Below are 20209 nucleotides of genomic sequence, written 5' to 3'. Positions count from 1 at the left end.
AGATTTCTTGGACTGTACCCTTGGACACATAATTTCATAGAAAACTTCAAAGAGCTCTCTGTGCCATTTCTGCGGAGGAAGACCAGCTCAGAGGTCTTGGAGGTGATAATCAGAGAAGTACCTCCCTATTGAACTAAGCCTCGGGCTTGCAATAGAATCTTTGCAAGATACATTTCAATCACAATGAAGTCTCGTGTAAAGTTAAAGAGTGGGGAGAATGTGACAGGCCCGCTCACCTCAGAGCAGTCCTCAGGATTCCCTTACCACGGACTACTCAATTTCCTTCTGTCCTTCTTTCCCTTCCCCTTTGCCTCCCTCCAGCCCTCCTTCCCTCCTTTCTTTCTGCCGTTAGCCCCCTATTTGGGAATACCTGTACAAGGTATTGTGGGATTTCAAAATAAGAAAGTAAGACAATAAGCCCTGTTCCAAAGGTGTACACAGGAAATGCCTTCAGAAAATAATTTAAAAATTAGCCCTTTCCTTTTGAAAGAAAAATCTTTCAATGTTTTGATACCTGTACTTTCTACAACCTGGTAAAAAGATACTCAAAAGTGAATTATTAATGTTTAAATTTTTGTATACACAAAAGTAACAAATGTTTGTTTTAAAAACTTAAGCAATATAAAACTGCATAAAACAAAAGTAAAAGTGGCCCCATGCATGCACAAAACATGGAAAAAAAGACAGATGCCCCATTCCCCAGAGTAAGAGCATGAGTGTGCCCCTGCAGACATGTTTCCATGTACACACACGTCTGTAACATATATGTAGCAAAATGCTGCGTGAGCCTCCTCCTTCAGTCTTGACATCTCAGCTAAATCTCCAAACCGAAGGCCAGTCATCTCAACCAAGCCACACATTGTAAATAGTGTCGAGGGGCTGCCCCAACTCCTTTCAGCCTTACAGAGTTGGCCAGACTGGTCCTTCTACCCTTACCCCACGACTCCATCCATCCTCCAGGAGCAGAAGGTCAGGCTCATGGAAGGAGAAATGGAGTCATCTGGGTAGTGAAGTGTAAGCTTGGGGAAAAGTGCTTTGGCAGGAACAGGGATGCTGGCCTCCAGTCCCCACCCCAATCCATATAAGGAGGGTTCTGTGAGCACCTAGGGAAGGAGCGTGTCAACCTGCATGCTTATTCAGCCATGGAACTGCATGAAAGAGCCTGCTATGTGTCCCTTAGCATATGAGCACACAAAGCCCTGAACCTGCTTTTCATCTCTCACCTACTGTTGAGAGGCCACTGAGGCTGCTGGTGATGGCAGAGAAGGAGAGAGGACAGCACCCGGAGCAAGGGGCCCACCCACCACCAGTACAGCAGTGAGGTGTGATCCGAGTCCCTGGGCATTAGAAAAATACACGTGCAAATATTGAAGCACCATTGTTTAATGGGTTGGCAAAATTTTTAATTCAGAAAATTTTGTGTTGATAACAGTCGGTGGGAAAGGGGACTCTCAGCATTATATCTAGGACTGCAAATGTAAATACCTTCTTTGGGGAAAAAAATTGGTGGAATCTATCAAAATTTTAAAGACATAATGCGTTTTCACCTAGCAATTCCACTTCCAGCACACTATCTTATAAAACAACCGCACTATTCTTCCTAGGTTATTGGGAGATTTTGAATACATCCAGACAGGGCCTTGCACTAAGGGGTTGGCAGTGGGATGAAGAGGAGGAGACGGACAGGAGAGATAGTGAATCGGCAGAATTAAGAGGATTTGAAGGCTGTCATGGATTGAATTTTGTCCCTCAGAAAGATATACTGAAGTCCTGAGTACTCATGAATGTGACCTTATTTGGAAGTAAAGTCTTTGTAGATGTAGTCATGTTTAGGTAAGGTCACAGTAGTTGCAGTGAGTCCTAAATCCAGTACGACTGGTGTCCTCATTAGAAGAGGAGAAGAGACCCAGAAGCAGAGGAGAATGCCGCGTGATGATGGAGGCAGAGGTTGAAGTGTTGCATCTACGAGCCAAGAGATGCTAAGATTATCAGAAACTAAGAGGAACGCATGGACAGATTCTCCCCTAGACTCCAGACAGAGCACGGGCCTGGAGACATCTTGACCCTGGACCCCTGCAGATCTGTAAGGGAATACATTTCTGTTGGTTTAAGCAACACGTTTGTGGTCATTCAAGGCAGCCCAAGAAGCTAATAGGCCAATTGGTGTATGTGGTGGAGAGGAGGGAGGAATCAAGTGCGACTTAGATGTGTCTGGCTTGGCCGCTGGGTAGATGCTGGTGCCGTGAACTGTCGTAATGAGGAGAACACATACAGGCAGGAGCAGCTGGGTCAGGGCACGGTATGAGGAAGGGGGTCCGTGTTTTCCACGGTAAATTCACCACCCCAGGGTCCACCTACTTGGATATGTCTGGTCTTCATTTAGAAAGAAACGCTGGGGTACCTACAGCCTGAAAGTATAGGTGAGCGAGTCTTGAGAAATGTCAAATTTGTTTGAAAAACGTCTGTATTCAGACTGCAACCAATACGGAGAGTTCTGGGAACCAGGTCCATTTCCCACCCAGTCTCAAGCCGACTCTGGAGAGCTGATGTGGGTCTGCTCTGGCTCTCTGGGTGCACGTGGAAGCCAGACACACAGCACACACCCCAGAGTGTGTGACTGTCCTGTGGGAAGAGCAGGTGGCAGTGAGGTGGGGGTGAGCCTGCCTTTAATGAGTGGGACAGCCCCCGCCAGGGTGCTCACACCTCAGAGCCTCCATTTCTCACTGTGAAGCAGCAATGGGATGATGTGTAAAAGAATGTGAGAACTCAAGTAAGCTCAGTCAGTTTCAGCTGTTTCTTTTACAGAGGAGGGAAATCAGACACAGAGAAGTTAAGTGATTTATTCAAGGTCATGAACAATGGGGATTCAGATCTAGAACTGGAAAGAGCTCTTTTCATTACACATTTCTAAGGTCTCTTTCAGCCTTTAGATCCTATGCTTATAAAAGCAATTTATAAATAGAATGGGGTGATAGAAGTTTCTAAATAGCACCACACAGCAAACATGGCTATTTAAGGAGAGAACTAATTAGAATTCATCAATCTCACAATTCCAAGGTCCCACATTAATTTTGTGCATTAGAGCAAAACCCACGTGGCAGATCATCTGAATGCAGGAGATCAATCAGGTAGATAGCTTCTTCGGTTCTTCAAGAACATTCAAGAACATCATCAAAATCTCTTCATTACAAACATGCCCCCACCCTAGCTCCAAAAGGAAAATATAGCGACAGCAGCCTTGCCCTAAAGTCAATACCTAGAAATTGTGAAAAACAACAATGGGCTGCTTTCCCAGGTGATGTCTTCACTGAAAATGAGCATCCCTCTGGTCAAACTAAAGCAGGCTCCAGGGTCTGAGCTGGACTTTGAGCGTGCCTGACAAGTGAAGGAGAGGAACTAGAGAGGACATGCCTGAGGGTACATGCACCTGCCAGCTGCCATCTCCAGATGTGAGCTTAGACCAAGGCTCAGCTGCTGCAGGCAGCTGCCAGCCACAGGGCAGAGACTTACTCCTCGCAGAGAGAACAGGACAGAGAAAAGCAGTTATTCTCCTTATCCCCCCTTATCTTTTCTTTCTCTCAGACCGTCCAGTTTCCCCCTCCTCTGCATTTTCTTTGTCTTCATTCTTATTCTTCCCTCTCTGCTCCTCTTTCTATCTCTTTCATAGTTTCCCCTTTATCATACCTCTTCCCCCGAAACCTCAACCCCAGCTCTGGTCTATTACTGGACACATGGAAATGAAGTCACTTTAAATCAGTATAAGTCAATCATGTCAATGCCTTAAAAAGACCAGTGCCATGATAACGAGCAGCACTGTCCTTTCCTCCTAAAAGGCTGTAATGAGTCTAAATGGTCATGAGCTGGCTACCAGGAGATCATCAGCGCAAGGAGACACCAGGTTCCATAAAGGCAACACCATCTTGGTTCCCTGGTTCCATGGATGGCCAAGTATCAAAATCATCAGAATTTAGTAACAGAAATTCCCATCTCTGTTCCCAGTTGAGATGGTAAACGGAGCATGTGTAGGAAGTACCCCTTCCACTTCCAACACATAGAATGGGTAGAAATACCAGATTCAAAAAATATATCAATATCAATATAGATATATCACAGCCAAATTCAAAAGAAGGAAAATCTTGGAAACAAGACCTTTGAGGACATAGCTGTGAGAAGGTACTGAAGCCGGGTGGTACTCATGTGTGTTGGGAGGAGACATGTTCCAGAGAACTGAAGTTCTCGAGGTGAATCCCCAAGCCCCTGCTCAGCAGGTGACTGGAACTAGGCTCCTTGCATACAGCCAAGGGTGAAAAAGCCAAGTGCCTGATGAGTGCCCAGAACACTCTACCCAAAAGTTTTAAGCTACCTACCAGCATTTCTTCCAACAACCTTTAAAGTTGATCAAGTTATAACTCCAACGGACCCTCTTTGAAGGTTTTGATCTAGAGAAACGACAGAACCAGGGGAAATCTTGCAATCAAACCTGCTTTAGTCCTGTTTTGTTTTTTTTTTTTTGCATCTCAGTTTAGCAAATAAGCAGTTGACATAGGAACAGATGATTGGCTTCTAATCCCAAATCTTTGCAATTTGGCCTGAAATCGGTCATCGTTTTTATCCTAACGCTTGCCTTCTGTCTGGGAGAGCCACCTCCAGAACACTTACTAACCTAAGAAAGAGGTGGTCTCCACTTCTCACCCAGATCGCCGAGATATGGATTTACAAAGGGCTTTTCATCCCCCCACATAGTAATGCTGTCGTCTGTGTGGAATCTTACAAGCTCACAAAAATAATTTCACAGGAAAACCCAATTCCTACATGATAGGTAATGGGGCCAGGCTTTTTATCCATCAATGAGAAAAAGAGGCTCAGGGAGGTTTGGTGATCTGCTCAAGGGTATACAGAAGAACTGGGACGTGAGTCCAGCTTTTTGGTCCCTACACCAGGTGCCCAGGTGGCCTTTCCTTCCAAAGACCATGACCTTCCACTCTCCCTGTCTTGACACTGGTTGACATTGGCTATCTTGCACTTTTTTTGTGTGTGTGGCAAAATATACAAACCATAAAATGTATCATTTTAACCATTTTTAAGCATACAGTTCAGTAGCATGAACTATATTCACATTCTTGGACACAATCACCACCATCCACCTCCAGAATTTTTTCCCCATCAGAACTGAAACTCTGTCCCCATTAAACAGTATTTCCTCATTTCCCCTCCCCCCAGCCCCTGGCAACCAGTAATCTACTTTCTGTCTCTATGAATTAGACATAGGGACCTCATATAAGTAGAATCACACACTATTCACCCTTCTGCATCTGGCTCATGTCACTTAACAGAATGTTTTCGAAGGTGTATTCATATTTTTGCATGTATGGAAATTTCAATCATTTTTAAAGCTGAATGTCCATTGTATGTAAACCCCACATTTTGTTCACACGTTCATCTGTTGATAGTTCCCTGAACTCTTACTTCCTTCTTTGGGAAATGGCACTTTGATTTTCCTTTGAGAAATTTCCTCCTCCCGTGGGCAAAGTCTGCAGGAAGATTTAGGATGCTCTGGGCTGCGAGTGCCTGGGCGACTTAGTCAAGTGTCCAACTCTCAGTTTCTGCTCAGGTCATGATCTCAAGGTTGTAAGATCACTCCCCAGGTTGGCTTACGAGCCTGCTTAAGATTCTCCCTCTCTCTTCCTCTCTTTAAAAAAAAAAATGCTCTGGGCTGGGAACAACTAGCAAGCAGCTGCTCTCTTCTAGAATTGAAACCCAAGCAATATGATAAATAGAATAAAAATGGGATGGTTTTTTAAAACACAGCTATAACCAAGCAAAACTAAGTAGTAGTTTTGGCTACATAAAAATGTTTCAGTTTGTATCTATTCCCAAGCCCTGGCTTCCAGCTTTCCCTTTCATTATGTGACTTACACAACAGCCAGTACTAGATGCTGCTGTTAGAAATCGAAGAACTCTAACATTCATTGAAACTAAATGAACGACACCCCACTTCCACAGCCTCTGTCCTGGCTATGGGCATAAGTTATTTTCCCCTAAAAGAATGTGTTCAGTGTTTATTTTTATATTATTTATTTACACAGATTTCTGTGGACAGGCTACAGAGTGTAGGGGATAGGGGTAAGGAAAAATCCACTAGGAGTCAGCTGCCATGTTTTTGTCCAATAGATGAACTTGAGTTTCCTTAAGGAATCTACTGATCTTCATTTTTGCTTCTTTGTATGTCAAACCCGGGCCTCCTGTGTAAGCACTTAGCCATCAATATTCAGAGGTGTTAGAACTCCCTCCAGTCTGGTGCCCCCAGATGCCCTGGGGGGCATTGATAAGTGTTTACAGAATGATTTCTTTTCATCGGTGCCCTACAATACCAGATATGACAGTCACGCTCCCGTTTTTGCCTACCGAAAAACTCCTATTTCTCTCAAAATATCCGTTCATTCAATGAATAATCGTTGAACACCTGAAATATACCAGTCACTGGGGTTGCCAGGGTCTGGGGATCCAGCAGCAAACAGGACAGTCATACTCTCTGTCCTTGCGAAGCTCACCTTCTCGTGGGAGAGACACCAAAGGTGATGCACCAGTCAAGAGAATCTCTGTAAAAGTCTAACTCAGCTAAGCGCTCTGGGAAATTTTGAAGGAGAATGTCACCTAGTCAGGAGTGCAGGTAAGGCTTTCCGGGGAAAGGGTAGTTGAAATGAGTTTCGGAAAATACGTAGAATAAACAGTCTGCCGAAGTGCAAGAGCAGGGGGCTGCAGGTCTCCGCAGAGGAATGCGCAGCACAGGCAAAAGTTCTGCGTTTGGAAACATCCTGGCATCTCTGTCTCAGAAAATTACAGCTCTTCCATTCTTTCTTATCTTACCTAAGAGTTTTCACATGGATTTATTTATTTATTATTTATTTATTATTTATTGAAAATGCTTTAACGTACCCTATATAATGTTGCACTCACAACAGCCATGTTAGACTGGTTTTGGCTGGGTCCCAGCTCCTGCAGCCCATTTCTCCATCCACTTCCTTCCCCTCTTCTACGCATGCGCCATCCGCTGGCCCTTGATAAACAGGCCCAGCCCAGCTGGGAAGAGCATCTTCTGGGCTAAAAAATAAGGGATTAAAGGAGCTTCCGGCTTAAGTCCATGTGGTGGGTCGTTTCACCTTGACCTTGTGCCTCGGTTCTGATAACCAGGTCACTGAGATAAGACCTGAGGGCTGGTGACAGTTCCCGCTCTGGGTAACCTTCCTCCTGCTCCTAGCACTGTCTAGCATTAGGATTCTGTCTTGTTTTTTCCTATCTCCCTGCTGGGAATCAGAGCCCCGCTTGGGAATTCCAGGAGGGCCTGTCTGTCTACAACAACATGTCCTGAAGCCACTCCCTGCTCGCCAGAGTTTGGAAACTTCTACTCTGTATTTCCAATAAATGATAACAGGTGGCCCCTGGTAGGACAGGCGCCCTTCGGCTTCCCGGTGCTTGCGATGACTGCCCCCTGGTGGTCATTGCCGCGCCGCGCTCCCATTTCCTGGCCCAGCAGTCCTGGGCATCTGGCCCTTCAGCACCAGCCCCACTCCTTTTGGGGACAGGCAGTGCAGGGTCCTGGCTCTTTCTAGTCTCCTGCAGGTAACCAGGCCATGGCCCAGTCATACCAGAACCCAAACTGAACCAGAGCCCCACCACACCCTGCCCTCTAATCCAGAGCTCTTCCTACTCCGTCCACATCCAACAACTAGTAAATAAAACTAGCTATGTTAACTAGGACTTGTGAACTCTGACTCATATGTAAAAAAATCACTTGTGATTAGACAAGGATTTTCTTTTCATTACTTGAGAGCACCATTATCATCAGCATGCATTTCCTTGGCTGGTCGAGAAGCATTTGTATGATGCCATCTTTAGCCCGATGTCACTCACACTGTCTACAGATTGACAGAGACCATGAGCCATAAACCAAGAGGCCAGGATCCAGGACGATTAGATCAGTGTGTACAAACAGATCCCAGATCGCACGCACTTCCTTTCGCTGAGGTGGGGCCAGGATTCCAGTGGGGAAGGTTATAGATGGTTGCAGTTCTCCACTCGGCACTCAGGGCCCCTGCGTCCTGCCCGGGCTCTCCCACTCCAGGACACTCAAGGCGGCAGGGAGGGAAACAGCATCAAGTCTTCCCAGTTCGGGCAGCCCTGTGGAAGGAAACCCCTAGCTCACAAGGAGCTCGTATTTCCCCAGGGAATCTTAGCCATCCTTGTACCAGGAGAGCGCGTCAGGGTGTGTTAGCTCATACACAGAGTCGGTCGACACTAAGAATGACTAGCCAAGCTGGAGGTAAGTGTTTCTTACCATGTCCCCTTTCCTGCCACCTGACCCGAACAGAACCGCTCAGCCATTTCCTTGAAAACTGCACAGGTTGCAAAGAGGCCAAGCTCCGAAAATGCGCCAGGGAACATTAGCTGTCACCCCACCTCACATGAAGTCTCTGAATCTGTAACCTAATACACTTTCCCATAATCTTAACACTTCATCTTACGTAGCAATCCTCGGTGACAGAGATGCCCACACAGGTCGCTGGGGAGCCCATGACAGGAGCTGAGTACAGGCTGTTCTGACTGTATCTGAGAAATAACCAACGGGTGAGGGAGAGGGAGAGAGTGAGGTGGGGAATGTTTGATGATGAAGATTAAAAAAAAAAAATCCAGAGTAGGCACATTAACAAAACACACCAAAAAATAGAAAAAAAAAAAAAGGAGGGGAACCAAAAGGAGGAAGTGGAGGTGGGAAAGGCATGCCAACGAGGCAACGCAAGGAGCCCCCTCTCCCCCCTCTCCCCCCTCTCCCCACTCTCCCCACTCTCCCCACTCTCTCCCCTCTCCCCCCTCTCCCCCCTCTCCCCACTCTCCCCCCTCTCCCCCTCTCCCCCCTCTCCCCACTCTCCCCACTCTCCCCCCTCTCCCCCCTCTCCCCCCTCTCCCCCCTCTCCCCCCTCTCCCCACTCTCCCCCCTCTCCCCCCTCTCCCCACTCTCCCCACTCTCCCCACTCTCCCCCCTCTCCCCCCTCTCCCCACTCTCCCCACTCTCCCCACTCTCCCCACTCCAGGTGAAGAACCCACACGGACCTCACACTCACCATGACAGTTGTCACTACAAGCCCTCAATCTGGTTCCAGAGAGTTTAATAATGTTTCCTTTTTAAATGGTCAACCCCCACCTGCTCAACTTTGCAAGCAGATGTCACCAGGATGGGCAAAGCTCCGGATGCAAACAAAGATGGGAGCTGTGGTCGTGGTTCCCCCACGGCTGCCAAATGCAGCTCACGAAAGTCATTCTGACTGGGGAGGACTGGGGGCTGGGGATAGCTAGTCTAGGTCAGGAGGCCGTTTTCCCTGGAGCTTAAAGCCGCTTGCCGCTTGCTTCCGCAGTGCCCAGATCTCGGTAAAGGAGCTCCCTCAGGGCAGCATTTCCCAACCACCAGAAGGCACACAGCACGGACAGCCCAACGTGTCTGCAAAGGCCTGAATAGGACCCAACAGGAGTTAGGCACAGTGTGCCCCCCCCAATCTGGCCGGTTCAAATACGTGCGTCGTTTCACGGCCCAAACGGTGGTAGCTTTAGAAATGTTGGTGTTTGGAAATCCCAGGCTGACGTTTTTACAGTAAACCCTGCTGAAGAAATGTAACAGTTTGCAAACGTAGACTATAAAGGATTTAAGGCATTGTTCAAGAAAGTGTTTCTTATAAAACATTTGCTTTCAGGAATGTGATTATTTAATCCAAGAAAGCTATGCTCCGTTACAAATCAAGTCAAGAATACGTACCTGAATGGGAAAACTCCATGCTATAGAATAAATATCTCACAGGGCAACCAGAGGTTAACAGGAGACCAGAAATTCCTGGTAGAAAGAAAATAAGGCTGTGAAATTCATCGTGAACCATAGCTCCGCCAAAGACAAGTGGGTGTTCCCAAATGAGACAGAGCCTCGCGGGACCAGGATGTATTGCTTCTGTTAGCCTCCCTCGATGCACTTGGCTTCTCGAACACACTGGACACAGCTCACTCACAGGCTCCGCAGGGAGACACAAGATGCACCTGTTCAGACACAATTCTCTTTTGCAAGCGCTGGAGAGGTCACCTAGGCCTGAAGAATGGAGTCATCCTCCAGAAAAGGGCAACATCATCACAATAATGTTTTATTAAAAGTGACTTCACACTCAAAAATACATCTCCTTTTCTAGAATTCCAGCCTGCCTCTTTCCCACCAGCCAATGGAACTCTGTGCTCTTTCGGACCTTCCCGACATTTTCCCACAAGGGAAATACCAACTCGCGATAATTTCCACCTTGCTTTATATGTTACTTCTTTTTTTTTTTTTTAAAGATTTTATTTATTTATTCGACAGAGATAGAGACAGCCAGCGAGAGAGGGAACACAAGCAGGGGAGTGGGAGAGGAAGAAGCAGGCTCATAGCGGAGGAGCCTGATGTGGGGCTCGATCCCATAACGCCGGGATCACGCCCTGAGCCGAAGGCAGACGCTTAACCGCTGTGCCACCCAGGCGCCCCTATATGTTACTTCTTTATCTGAGTTTGTGTTATGTAATTTTGCTTCCTTCCATTCTTCGGTTGTTCTTCTCTCACTCTCCCTCCCTTGGAAGCTCTGTGAAGGGACACACTCGGAATCTGCTTTTTCTTTTGTGCTCCGCTGTGGGATCCTACCGATACTATGGGCATTTGAAATACTCTCATTGGATATTGTTAGTATCCCACATTAAAAATGAAATGCTTGAGGAAATCTTTGCTCTAAGTTATTATTGAAAAGATTCCTTTCAGATACAATATTTTGAGAAAAATACCAAATAAAAAAAAATGTCCACTTCCATTCTACGCTTGTGACCTGAACCTCCCATCCACTTTATCACGATAGACTAATAAGAGTTGGTAGAGTCCTGGTGGGTTAGGGCTGCTCCTTTTCTATAGACCTTCTTAATGTGATAACACCACCCACTAGAACTCGCCTTTTCCATTTCTTCTCTAGACTAAGCCTGGAACCCCAAAGTGTGCAATTTATCCAGCACTTGTGTTTATCCCCATTCATACACTGCTCTGTGAGTACATAGAGACTTGAAGATTCTCCCAGAGCTTAGAAACCCCAATTACCCACAGCATCTCATCACTTTTCCTCCAACTGGGCATGTTTTTCTCCCAGAATATACTCACCCAAGCACAACACCCAAATACTCACTTAGACTGTCATGGTTATTTTTTTCTTTCTTGAAGAGGTGGGAAACATATGATATGAAGGGGATCCGGATACGAGACCCTCCTTCCAGAGTCACGGGCGTGCGTAGATTCAAGGAAGAAAGCAGAGATTTCGTGGTGGGCACGATTCTGAGCTGATCCCACTTAGTCAATCAAACGTGAACCTAGGTACTGCCGTGAAGGGACTCTGGAGAAGTAATTAAGGTCTCTAATGTGTTGACCCTAAGATAGGGAGATTATCTGATGGCCCTGACAGAATCACATAAGCTCCTTAAAAGCAGTTTTCTCTGGCTGGTCATAGAGGAGGAAGTCCGAGATCTGAAGCACAAGGAGATTTCGACAGGCCACTGCTGGCTTGAAGGTGCGGGACATGTGGCCAGGACCGTGAGGAGCCGTGAGGAGCTGAGCGCCACCAAGAAAAGAGCGACCTCCGTCCTCCAGCTGCAAAGAACTGAATTTTTCCAAGAACAACAACAACAAAAAAATTGTGGAAACAGATTCCCCCTCCCCAGAGTTTCTAGATGAGGAGTTAGCTCACTGACACCTTGATTTTAGCCTTTCAAGACCTTTCCTAGAGACCCCAGTCACACATGTGGAGCTCTGAGCTAAGAAAGGGGTGCACTTTCAAGCTTCAAAAAAAATACCACTTCGGTATAATGATTATTTTGAACTGAAAGCACTTGAGAAAAAGCAGACACAGGAAACGCTCTCTGCCCTCCATCTACCTCAAAGCGGGGCATAAATTCCCCTTTGAGGTGTCCCCTGCACTTTCTCACCCCAGGAAGATGAGAGCAACCCTTATCACCGGAAATGGAGGCAGGACCTAGACAAGTCTTCATCAATGAACTTTACTGAATACCCATCATCTAACATTAGTTTTCCCCATTTGTTTACCTTCCCATAATTTATCACCCCTAGAAGCCCAAACCCCTTTCCTGCAGTTAGTCTCTTCTCTGCAATGTGTTACCCTTTCTTTGAATGGTATATAACTCCCCCGACCCCAAGCTTAACTACTACTTGGGGTTTTCATTTTGGGGGAGACGGGGGAGCCCCCATGCATGTAAAATTAAAAGTAAAATCTGTATGCATTTTCTCTTGTTAATCTGACCTTTGTAAGTTTAATTTACAGGCCTCCGGGACAGAACGTAAGGAGGTAGAGGAAATATTTTCCTGCCTTACAGAACTAAGATGAAAAACATGTTCACCTAATTTTTGTTTCTTCGGTGTGGATCAAATTCAAAACTTTACACCTGCCATCATAACAGAACTACTGCAGGAATAAAGAAAGAAAAGGGGGGTATGGCTTCAGGGTTTTTAAGAGCTGAGGGTAGAAGTTGTAGATGGGCAAGCTGTGGCCCCAGAGACTTTTCCATCACATCATGTCATCTCCTCGTTAAATGGCCAGATCATCCTACTAGAAGGCTTCATTTTATAAGATATGAATTCATTGCTTTAGTGACTTTAATCCAAAACAGTCAAGTCAGTACATTTCTGATCTTAAATGCCTATGAAATTGTTAGTTCATGTTCCCGACTGACTTTTTTCTTATTTGATTTATTGGCACCAACTGTCTCTCTCAAGTTTTCAACTGTGAAGTGTTTTCTACTCTTTCGGATCCTAGGCACGCACTTTGGAGAGCATTACAAAAAGTCTAGAACTTATTCCAGAAGTTATAAGGCAGTGACACAAGCACTGCCTTCCAGTCACACGGTGTAGCCTAGATTTCCGGGGAGTGGTGCTCAAGGGGTCACAGTTAATGAACCCTGAATTCACTGGAACAGGGGACTGGGCTGGGCCGCACCTGTCTGAGCGGTGGCCTGAGGGCCCCAGCTCCATTCCTCACCACCTGGGCCACAGCCCTCAGCCAAGAAATAAGAAACTGGCGTCAGATTCTGTACTGTCTGATGAGTCAGGACACCTGTCTTTTGTGTTCTTTTTTTTTTTTTTAATTTTTAAGTTTTTATTTAAATTCCAGCGAACATACGACATAATATTAGGTCCAGGTGCATATTGTATTTTTGTTTGTGGGATGAATGTGCCTGCTCAGAAATCGGTAAAGACTAGCATAATTGTTACCACTTGGCTTCAGCTTCATCATAAACAAGTGTGTTATTTCCCCAGGACGCAAGACAGTTCATATCGTCATATAGTGATGTTTACTTTTATTAAGCTCGGTACAGCAAACGTGTATTCAATCTCCACTCTGTCTATGGTACTGATCTGCCACAAGGATAAAAGAAATCTTGGCATGATTAATATGAGAATCCAATCCCTGATTTCCGGGAGCTGGCACTTGATGGAGAGGGAAAGGGGGTCCACAGCGCACTTTATGTGAAACATGGAGATGATGTTTCTATCGGTTTCAAAATACATCAAACACTCAAAGAGAAAAAGAAGACGGGCCACCTATAGCCCTTCAGAGCTTAAAAATCCAATGTTGCTCACTGTGTGGTTGACCTCTAAGGCAATCAAAATAGGATGTAAAAAGCTAGCTATTGCTGCCAAGATTTAAATCATTTTTCCCAAATGGGTTTGCCAAAACAAAAGGAGGTGTTCTCAGCAGCAAAGTGCTGAACAATCCCTAGTAATCACGGTATTTTTTTAGGTCTCTGCAGCTATCTGCCCCTCTGCCTATGATAGCAAAGCATAACGAACAGTCCGGAGGCAGAAATAGCAACACTCACCTTATCATGCCAAGGGATGTCATATTCTTTCTATAAACAATACGGTGCAAAGGGTCAGGAAGAGTGCGAAGTCTGACCTGCAGGATTTTTCCACGACTCATCATTTTGGATAGTTAACAAGAAATCAACAGAAGGGATTTTCTTGCCTAATGATTTCCAACCTTAAGTTCAGGGAGTCAGTCTTTCTCAAGATTAGAAGGCACGAAACACATCCTGAGGAAAGGGCGCAGTACATTTTCTGTAAATACTGTCCGGGGATGTGAACTCTCTGCCTTTATTTAGGATTATCAGAGGAAGAGCAGGACGGAGGGGTTCAGTCGGCTCAGCCCAGAGTAGGTGCTTCAGTAAGCACTTTATGCGGCCGCCGTGGGGACCAGGACAACATCCATTCTGAGGATGGAGCTCAGTCTGGCTGCAGACCGCGAACAGCCCAGGTCCCAGCCGGTGGCCTCGGGATCCCAGAGAGTTATAAATAACCCCTCAGAACTGCCTTCTGGTGATTTATTACTACAAACAGAGAGTGCCTCTTTCTGAAGATACCTAAAATTAATGTGAAAAGGACTCTGAGAAACGTGTATTTTGGTGCACTTCACACATCAGAGACATAGTTCGAAAGCCTCCAAAAGGCATAAATAGGCTGAGTTTGTACTTATCCTGATGATCCTCACGTGCTTTGATTCTCAAGGATGTTACATGAAAATCTGATTTCTCCTGTTTAGGAATCTGCCCTCCGGGGGCTTCTTTCCCGGTGGCAGAGCCTGGGATCTGACACGTGGACACCTTGATGGGATGCCGGCCCGAGAGCCGCTCCCACTCAGGCAGGTGGCACTTGGTGTGGCGGAGCCCCCAACGGAAGTGACACAGAATCCGTGACTGCTCTCCCACCCATCGCAGGGGCACCACCTGTGCTTGGAGTCCTCCAGAAAAGGGGTTTCCACCCTCTCCCACCATCCACTATTTCTGAGCTCAAAACACTAGAATAAAGTACTTCTAATTTTACATATAAATTCAAATGGTAATTAAGCCCTTTTTCTCCCCTGTATCTTGTCCTCTGTGGATGCAGAGGCCAGCTGCTTACTGTCTGTGGGAGGGAAGTCCAAAATAGTTACTAGAATTTGCAATTATCTTTCATTGTCCTCAGAATACCCTCCTCCTCTTTGATGCTTGTCTATTTCTGTACCTCCAGTTCCACTTGGAGGGAGTGTTTGCTTACGATCTTGGGCAAGCCAGTTAACCTCTTTGTGCCTCAGTGGTCCATTGGGAAATGGGGAGTGACACAGGGTGATCTCAGGATCCCTGGCAACACTACCTTGCTATGATTCACTGACCTCACAGTCCTTAATATTCCGAGGAATATTTTTCAGTGCGTTGTTGGAAATCGTTGAGTCACACTGGAATGGCAATTACGAGATGAGGTTGGAGTATAATGATACCTCCTGAAAAGAGATTGGACTGAGGAACGTGGATGAGGAATGCAATGAGGTGTGGGATGGGAAAGTGTAATCTGAGCGAGAACATGACAGATCGTACACTAACAGGCAACATTAGGCAAATTCCCGATGCTTGATGAATGACCGGCCGCAATCAGAAATAGGACTCTTCCCAGAAAGGCTGCCTATCATATCTTTGGCAGAAGCCTTCGAGTAGTGAGTCTGATGCTTTGCACAGACCCCGGGGTGAGTCAGCACTGATTGGGGTGCTGACGAGCATAGCAGCAAAGATCGACAATGTGAATGCTCGGACCTGTTAGGCTAATGACCATGAGGACATTCCAGAAGGCTTGCTTCAGACACCCATGAACAAAATGTCTTCCTAAAACTACACCCTGAAACCTTCATCGGAAAAGCCCGAAGTGAGGGTCTTGTCCATGTGACATCCGGGGTGGGTCCACCCACTGTTAACGTAGGTCACAGGCAGCCACAGGCATCTCCAAGAAAAGGACATGGGAAATTCCCAGCAGACAAGCAAATTCAAAGCTTTGGTGTTTTCTTTTAAAAAGTCTCAGCTCAGGCTGAGGGGAAACCAGTATGGATGGCCTGAAGTGGGTGAATTATCCTGGACTGCCCCTCACCCTCCTGTGCAGGCAACGGGAAGGAGGTTCTCCTGGGGTCTGCCTTTCTGGAATCCTCTGCTGAGCAGACTGGCCATGCCAGGAGCACCAGAGGAGTCTTCCTCCCCTGACCTGACCTGAGGCAGGTTTCCCAGGTTCTCCACAATCAGGCTGAGCCTCCAGGACACTGGGGGATCTCAGATCTCTTAAGGCAGCCAGAGCTCAGAGGGCCAGGGGCTTAGAACACTCTGGACAATGCAGAGAACATTCTTCCCAATTCCCACATGTATAAAAAAGAATCACTGGAAGAGCTTTTAAATATATATGCTATTATTTACAAAGGACCGTTCATAACATGCTAAAAAACATAAACTCAAAGGGTACTTGATGATTTAAATGAAAGTCTCTCCATTATCTAAACACCCCCTCACCTGGCCATAGTTCTACTTCTCAGAAGCAACTTTTTTTTTTTTTGTCAGAGAAAGAGTGAGTGCAAGAAGGGGGAGGGAGCACCAGAGGGAGAAGCAGACTCCCCGCTGAGCAGGCAACCCGAAGCTGGGCTTGATCCCAGGACTCTGGCAACACTACCTTGCTATGATTCACTGACCTCACTCCCTGTGCTGTCAGATGAGGAAAGCAGATCCCCGCGGGCTAGCCTCTGGCTCACCCATTCCGCTTCCAGACTTGTCAGTTGATTAATATCATCATCGGGGCTTGAACCTCTCTACTGTTCTGTTATTTTAAGTTTGTTTTCTGTACGTTGTAGCTCGACTTTAAATATTGAAAGCCAGTGAGAGACATCCATAATATTAAGATTATATAAATACTACTAATTGCAGAACCAAGTAGCATGGGGACATCTGGGTGACTCAGTCCATTAAGCATCTCCCTTCAGCTCAGGTCATGATCCCAGGGTCCTGGGATCGAGTCCCACATCACGCTCCTTGTTCAGTGGGGATCCTGCTTCTTCCTCTCTCTGCCTGCCGCCCTGCCTGCTTGTGCTCCCTCTCTCCCTCTCCCTCTCTCTCTCTCTCATTCTCTGGCAAATAAATAAAAGAAAGAAAGAAAGAAAGAAAGAAAGAAAGAAAGAAAGAAAGAAAGAGAAAGAAAGAAAAAGAAAGAAAGAAAGAAAAGAACCAAGTAGTATGTAAGGCCCATAAAGATGGAAATGCGACTTTATGGCACCCAAAACATCCATCCAAAAAATAATGGAAAAATGGATTCCCTTTATTCATACCCTTTCTCTTTTTCCAAGTCATGTCACTTTAGTTCGCTTCATCTTATCATCACTTCTGAATAGTTCTTGTTCCCTTTATTCTAATGGAGAGAATAGACACAGGTGGACCTTTTTACAGATTGAATATCTTCCAGATCATTACACACCTTTTTAATCCGTGTTCGTCAATCACCACTTCCTGTCTACAGTGTTCTACTTTGGGCCAACTGCTTTCTAAGCCTGCGTGCTGCTGATAATTTGAAATTTCTTTTCATTTTGTTCCTTAGCAGTTCTGCTGTTCATTGGATTCATTTTTCCTTCTCCTGAGTTACATGGCAAGTCACCCTGGGAAGAGTAAACAGGGTGGGCCATTGGCTCATTTTGCCTGGATCCTTGAGTAACAGGCTAGCTGGCTGTAAGATTTAGGTTCAAAATAACATTTCCTGAGAGCTTCGATATCTTGCTCTAGTGTCTTCCAAAATCAGTATCATTAATGGAATATGTATGATGACAACCTTACGCTTGTATTTGTGGTTTTTGGGGGGTTGGGGAGGGGTCTTGTAGGTATCCTGGTAATTCTCTCTGCAAGCTTTGTGCTAGAAATTTGTAAATTTCAGCAGAACAGTTCCGGGCACAGGATGAGTGTTTTTCATCGGAAAGTTATTTTTTAGTTCAGGGATCATCATTTTTATCGTTTATTTGCTTCTCCACCTCTGTTCTCTCCCCTCAGATGAATTACATATTATCAGCTTTCTGGATCTATCCTCCATCTCAGCTTCTCTCCTACATTTTCCCTTCCTGTCATTCTCTGCACCCTGAGCTACTCTCCTGTCAGCCAAACCAATGATTCAATTCTATTGATTTTTCACTTTATTTGGGGAGCCAATGTTTAATTTTCCGGGCCTCTTTCGTGCCCCTGGCTCGAGCCTTCTGCACAGCCGTGCGCTGCGGGGACTAACGCGCTGGTCGCTCAAATCTCTGAGACGAATTCAATGTACAACATCTTCTTTATCTCTTTCTCCCCGGTTCCTTGCTCTTTCACCCAATAGTTCATGATCCTTGATTGGTCAGGAGCAATGCTGAATAAAAAGCGTACTGGTTGATTATTACAGGTAGTCAGCCAAGTTATTTTGGGGGGTTTGGAAGAGCAGTTTGCCCGTAACACCCTTCCCTGGATCTCAGTCTGCATGTGAACCAGAGCCCTCAGGGACTGGGAAGCACCGCTAGGCACCCTCAGAAGCTCGGCTCCTCTAAGCCTTTGTTCCTGCCCCCTCAGCTCCTGCTCTCCTCTCCATCCGGGCCACCGCGGAGCGGGCACCTCTGCGGCTCTCAGCTTCCTCCGAGCAGGCTCCAGGCTGTCCTTCACTACCCTCTCCCATCCACTTGCCCTTTTAGGTATGTGTTCCCTACGTGTGAAAGAGGATAGCAGACACCCAAGCACCCACCCTGCAGCTCAGAAATAAAACTCAACAGATTTGAATGAAACCCCCGCGCATGCCGTCTGGTGTTTTGCTGAGCAGTCCTGAGTCCGGCAGGCAGGGGACCCCGTGGCCTTGCAGCCACAGAGGCGCTGCTCTGCTGGGACCCTGTCGTCACCCCGGCACAGACCCACAGGGCACCCTAAACTGACGTGGGGCCTGAGACCTTGTGGGACGGCCTGGGAGGGGAAGGTCTTGGAACTAAACTCACCCGGGTAGACTAGAACAAAGGAAAAAAGGCGCTGTGGGGTGCAAAGACATCAAAGCCACTGATGTTCACGAAACCGAGAACGGCCCCGTGTTGGGGCGATAAAGAACAGCGTCTGGTCCAACACACGTTAATGCGACTGCCTCATGAGCCCAGGGGAAGCTTCTGAAGATCCAAAGAGACACAGACAAGGGAAATGGCATCCAGAACGTCTGCCGGCAAGCAGCAGTCCCCTCCACAAGACAGGATCCAGAGCCCAGACAAGAAGGGACAGGAGCAGGGCCAGCTCCATGTCCTCGAGAACGGTCTTGGAGGCAGAACACAAGCATGGTGGGAGGGGGGTATTGAGGCACAGGGAGCAAAGACGTTCAGTCACCAGAATTTGGAATCACGATGTGGCTTCAGTTTCAGAAATAAGGACGAGCTTGAGCTCAACCAGGTACAAGAACAAAGATGTGGGTTCTTAAAGACTAAGAGCTGCTGAAATTCTTCCTACTGACTCTTGGAATTGGTTCTATACTTAACTAATGAAGACTCTGGGGCCTGAGCTGGAGAGCAGGGCAGGTGAGGAAAGGAGAGGGGAAGGGGGGGAGAAGCTGGGAACCAGATATGATCCAACACCATTGCTTGACCTCAAAAGGGCTTCTGTTTTCAGCATTTGTGAACAAGCCAACATATCCAAAAACCTACACAAACCGTGAAGACTATTCTGTCCCCACTCCACCCAACCCCCATCCCCACACACCGTGCAACAAATACCCCAGAGCACTAGGAAGACCTCATTCCGTTCCTGGAAATTGTTTTGAGCTCCTTCTGTGTGCCGGGCACTGTGCTGGGAACGGAGACTTCAGGGGGGAGTGGTATCTGCCTGGGCCTTCAGGCAATTCCTGTCTAGCTGGGCAGTCAGACGTGCAAACAGATGGTTTCAGTTGGTGTAGGGAAGGGCTGTGCCTGAGGAGTTCCTGGTTTGCGCGGCTGAGTGGGACAGGGGAGAGAGGGAGAGGGAGGGAGACATGGAGAGCAGACCCAACACGATGGGTTCCATGAACCATGAGTATGTGGCTGCTTCTGGAGCAGAACCCAAGGCAAGTGTGAGGTAGTCAGAGATCGTGGCTTTATAGAACTGAGAGCCCTGGGTTCAAATCCTTCCTCTACCCCATGCCATTCGTGTGACCTTGAGCATGCTACTTTAATCTCTGTAAACCTCAGTTTCGGGGATCCAGAAAAAAGCCACTAGAAATACCTTTATTACTTTGTATAAAGGCCATACCCCTAAGAGGATGGGGATAAAGGGGAATAAAGGATAATTCAAGAAGACGTACGTCATA

General features: G+C 46.6%; 1 long non-coding RNA gene across 1 annotated transcript; it reads right to left on the bottom strand.

Annotated features, from left to right (window-relative positions):
• Positions 1-6058: 6058 nt before the first annotated feature.
• LOC130543534 (uncharacterized) lies at positions 6059-8690 on the bottom strand. Its single transcript, XR_008958940.1, has 2 exons — positions 8523-8690; positions 6059-8178 (listed from the first exon to the last, which is right to left on the bottom strand). It is a non-coding gene; the product is annotated as an uncharacterized LOC130543534 (long non-coding RNA).
• Positions 8691-20209: the final 11519 nt, after the last annotated feature.

Source organism: Ursus arctos, unplaced genomic scaffold (assembly GCF_023065955.2).
Source record: "Ursus arctos isolate Adak ecotype North America unplaced genomic scaffold, UrsArc2.0 scaffold_13, whole genome shotgun sequence".
Lineage (NCBI taxonomy): Eukaryota > Metazoa > Chordata > Mammalia > Carnivora > Ursidae > Ursus > Ursus arctos.
Note: the sequence above shows the minus strand (reverse complement) of the source record. Positions and strands in the feature narration are given on the sequence as shown.